Raw genomic sequence first — 5,107 nt, 5'->3', positions numbered from 1 at the left:
GTAAGTGAATGACTGGGAGATAGAAAATTGGTATTCAGTTGATAAGCTGTATTGTTGCACCAGGAAGACTAATAGCACAAAACAGAGCTAACCACATAGCATAATTCTCATCTAGTTCATTAATGAAGCTTGCCCATTAGAGAGTAAGTGAATGACTGGGAGATAGAAAATTGGTATTCAGTTGATAAGCTGTATTGTTGCACCAGGAAGACTAATAGCACAAAACAGAGCTAACCACATAGCATAATTCTCATCTAGTTCATTTTTCCTATTCCAATCATGGTTAACTCTAGGTATCAACTAAAACCAGAGTTATTCATCAGGCTTGAGATATGGAAGAAGAGTTGTTACCTTCTAACTCTTCTCAGAGATATTCAATGCCATCTTGTTTCTGGATAGATGCCAATCATTCTTAATATTCTTGTTTACATTTGTGTGGGTTAAGGGGTTATGAAAAGAGATATAGGAAAGAACTTATTCTGTTATTTGTGGTTCTATTGTTCTACCCTTCTAGTTTGTCATTCTATTTCAAGTTTTAATATTTATAGATTTACTTTAAAGGCTTTTAATTATTTTTGAAATGTCAAGTGTTGGAAGTGTGTCTCTTCAAAGAAGAAAGCAATATTCCTTTTTAATTTATTTATATATGTAAAATAAAAAGTGTATATAGTACAAAAGCAGCGTTAGTTACCACCATGTTGTTATAATTATGTGCAAATCTTCCAGTTTCTTTCTTCTCTAAATAAAGATTTAGAAAGTGAATGTCTATAAAAGGATTTACAAAGCACATTAGAATTTTTATTCTGATTCAGTTTTTTCTTTTTTTAATGATATATGCTACCTAAACCAGTTGCCGTCGAATAGATTCCAACGCAAAGTGACCCTACAGGACAGAGTAGAACTGCCCCATAGGGTTTCCAAGGATCAGCTGGTGAATTCAAACTGCCAATCTTTTTGTTAGCAGTGGAGCTCTTAACCACTGTACCACCAGGGCTCGTATGTATGCTACAGATTTGCAAAACTTAAGGCAAAGAGAGCATCTTCCTATTGACAATGAATCAGGAGGCTTGGACCTATTCTTTAAGAGTCACTCCTAAATCTTTCCATTTTCTTTATTTTGGGGAAGGTTACATACCCAACAAAGTCCACCAATTAAAAGTAGCTGAAAAGAGATGGGAGAAACAATGCAGACTGTTCCCTGTGATCATTTACCTTAGTTTGCTCCCTGTTCAGAATCTTGCAAGCATAATCTAAAGTAATTGAAAGTACATCGATTCAGAACAAAATGAAAAACCAAACTGCTATTGTTATGGCACAGGCAAAGTTTGACAAATTGACAGTGTTTTCAAATTATTTTGTTTGATGTGGCATCTACAATAATATGGAACAAATAAATCCCCTTGTGCTCAATATTTAAAAGATCAATTATAAAATTTATCAAATATTGGTTGATATTCTTCTTCAACTATGTAGATAATTTTCATTATAAAACAGCTAATCTTGTCCTTTAACTTCTTCAAAGTGTTTTAAATGTTTTTGAGTAATATTGTACTAAAAAAGTTTCTACAAGTTTCTACGTAGTAGTCAAGACTTTTATTAATTAGAACCAGAGTCCCTTTTTGAAAAGCTAATAATGTATTCCAAATTTTTCATGACCTAGAAATAGTAGCTACCATTGTATTTATGGGGATAGAAAATGTAGAGAGTAAAAACTACATGTACTACCAGTGTTATCAACAGACATATGTTTTAATGTGGAAATTTCTCTCCATGTTTTTAATCTCAAAATAGAAATTTTAACTGAACAACTCCAGTAACCCTGTATACCATAGACCTTTATTATCTACAAAATCTTATTGAATTAATTCCTTTCTGCACCTAAAATATTTCTGAGATTAGTTAGTTCAAATCATGTTGTGTAAAGTAGGATTTCTCTTATTTGTCTTAAAAAAATCTCCACTCAGCCAGCTGTAATGTGGTTTAGAGACAAACGAATTTAAAAGATTTGAATTTGAGTCATGAGGTCTCCCGAGATCCTGTGGCCTGGGCCATAATTCAATTAATCTGAGCTCCAGTTTCCTCAAATTTACAATGAGAATACTTTCTGTCTTTCAGTATTGCTCATAAAGTGAAGTAAGATAAAGCATATTAAAATGCTTTGTATGCTATAAAGTACTCTGCCCTCAGACATCATGAGTGAGGGACAGATCTGATATTTGGTGATCAAGTCAAGCTCTTTGTGTTTTTATAGAAATGAATCACATATTCTTTTAGCCTTCATATTTCCAGATGGAAAAACTGCTTTATAGATTGCCCTTTTAAAAATTTCAGTCAAACAAAGATTTATTAGTGCCTGCTATCTGCTGAACACTTCACTGGCTGTTGGTAATGCCCGTATGAACATAGCATGTTTCTTCTCTTTACCTCTGTTCTAACCCCTCTGTCACTTATTCAGTGCTTCTAAAATTGTTCAACCAAAATCCTGCTTTTGGTTGGTGATTGTGAATACGGGCCTGCAGGAGAACACTGGGAGCATGCATGCCCGTTTGAGGAGGAAATAAATAGTCCATCTCTCATTGTCCTTCAAAAGAGCAATGAATAGAACTGCCCACAGTATTTTAAGTGTGATGGTTCATTTTCAGAAAAATATTCTACTTTCTAAGTTTTTTATCCAGTACTCTTCCCTCAGGCTTTTTCGTATTATGGTGCCTTTTTTTCTTCCTGAAGTACAGTGAACAAATTATGGCTCAAGTACATTAGGTTTCCAATTTTTTTTTTAACGTTTCAGTATGTTTATGTCCCTTTTTCTTAAGTAGTTAGAAAATACAGTATTAAAATATAGTTCCATTCATCTATAAATGATAAAAGGAAAAAAAAGTTTAAAGTGCTGATTCAATGACTTATTATATAAAGAAGTTCTAAGGAATTATCATGGAGGTGAAAAGATGTATCTAAGTAGGAACTCTTCTGAACTTTCAGAGAAGGTCCCAGACAAAGTTTTCCTGGCTTAGGCACTGTATTTGTGTCCCAACCTTTATGTGGAGTTCTTGGGCAGTGCAAATGGTTAAGCACTAGGCTAACTGAAAAGTTATAAGTTCAAATCCACCCAGAGGCACCTCGGAAGAAAGGCCTGGCAATCTACTTCCGAAAAATCCGCCACTGGAAACCCTACAGAGCACAGTTCTCCTCTGACACACATGGGGTTGCCATGCATCAGAGTCAACTTGAAGGCAACTGATTAACCTTTATGTATGAAAAAGGTGTTTTAAACTAACACTGGTCATTTGTTTCAGTAGTGATGACAGATTTGCTTTGCTGAGTACGTACTCATCACTACAGACAGTGATGACGTTTATTTCTATAAAGGCTTTTAATCACTGCCTTAGGAACATCTTAACCATGAAGATGGAAAAATAAAGACCAATTTGTAAAACTGGGCCATTTTAATGTTTCTTATAACATAATAAATAGCTCTCTCGATGACTGCAGACACGTAAGGCTGCTTGGTAGTATTCGTAAGCGCATGGTAATGGTGATTTTCCGGAATGGTTTGTAGTCTTTGCCGATAATTATAAGGAGTTACTTGTATGAAACTGCTATCAAACTAGTAAAACTGCATTTATGCATCCATCATTTTCAGGATGTTGGTAACTTGGGCATATTTCCCTTTGGTAATAACACCCGAAGTTGTATATAGTGGGGATGAGGGATTCTTCTTTACACCAAGTATTGGTGGGCAAAAAGTGGCTTTAAGTTCAGGATGCGTTACAAGAGCCTTCTTGAAACCGAAGCCAATTGGTCTGATGAATCGTTCATATTTAGGTGGTTTTTGCGTGAAGCCATCGCCAACAAAGCAGACTTTAGTAACCATCCTCTTCCATGCTTTCTTTTTTCTCTTTCCTGTTCGAATAACTTTTAATACTTCTGTTTCCCCCTAGGCACGGACTTTGGGCAGAGGGACTTCCCATTTTCCCGCTTTCTCTTTTCGCTTTTGTTTAATCATATTGGAAAGTACTTTAGCTCGGGACGCCCCTCTCTGCCCAGCAGATAGGCAGGTACTGCACCTTGCGGAGTCTTCTCATCGTTCTTTCGTTTGGTGTTTCTCTTTTCATGCGTCTTGATAGTCTTTTTCATTTGTATTTTCTCAGCATGGCGCTGTTTATGGTAGAGCTTAGCCTTTAAACCAATCATCTTTTTCGCCTTTTTTGAACGTTCATGAGCCTCTCTACTTTCTCTTCCTCTTTTTCTCATGGTAATCCAAACGATATCCATAGTGCTCACGGTGTAACTCAATATATTCGTTTTACAGCATGGTGACGGCAGCCTCCGGGGCGCAAAGGAGCTCTCAATTTTCGGGTGTCTGAGTCCCACGAGCCGACTCCACTCAACCTCCGACAGGAAAGGCAGCTTTCCAATTTTGACTGTTAGTCTAGACAAGTTAATATACTAATGGGAAAGCATAAGGAATAAAAATATTATCAGTGGATAAAAATTGGGTGGACAGGGAAATATTTTTTTCAAGATATGAATACAGCACCATAAACATTATAACCTCCCAAGGACAGCTTTCCTTATTTGCTGCCTAGCCTTTGATGGTCTTTTTGGCTGCATTGACATAAAAAGGATGTCAAAATCTCTTTCTCTGTGATAACCAATAGCACACACATATCCCTTTATGGGTCCCTGAGTAGTGCGAATGGTTAATGTGCTTGGTTGCTAACCGAAAGTTTGGAAGTTTGAGTCTACCCAGAAGTGCCTTGGAAGAAAGACCTGGTGATCTAATTTGGAAAGATCAGCTATTGAAAAACCCAGTGGAGCATAGTTCTACTCTGACACAATGGAGTTGCCATGAGTCAGAAGCAACTTGCTGACAACTGATAATAACAGGTAATCCCTTCATGAATATAGTGAAGCCACAAGTGATATATGAATCAGGCAAACTATTCAACATGCCTACATTTACAGTTGTGCTGAATCTCACCAGCAATGTGTGTGTATGTGTGATGATGCATACTTGAAGGTTATAATAAGTAAATGATTAATTTACCTCCTAGCAAAAAAAGTCTTAGATAGTGTCATGGATTGAATTGTGTCCCCCAAAAATATG

At 36.3% G+C, this 5,107-nt stretch overlaps 1 pseudogene; it reads right to left on the bottom strand.

Moving 5' to 3' along the window:
- Positions 1-3,599: 3,599 nt before the first annotated feature.
- On the bottom strand, positions 3,600-4,312 carry LOC101359906 (ribosome biogenesis protein NSA2 homolog pseudogene; annotated as a pseudogene).
- Between the last annotated feature and the right edge of the window lie 795 nt (positions 4,313-5,107).

The sequence above is a fragment of the Trichechus manatus genome, unplaced genomic scaffold, assembly GCF_000243295.1.
Source record: "Trichechus manatus latirostris isolate Lorelei unplaced genomic scaffold, TriManLat1.0 scaffold00096, whole genome shotgun sequence".
NCBI lineage: Eukaryota > Metazoa > Chordata > Mammalia > Sirenia > Trichechidae > Trichechus > Trichechus manatus.
Note: the sequence above shows the minus strand (reverse complement) of the source record. Positions and strands in the feature narration are given on the sequence as shown.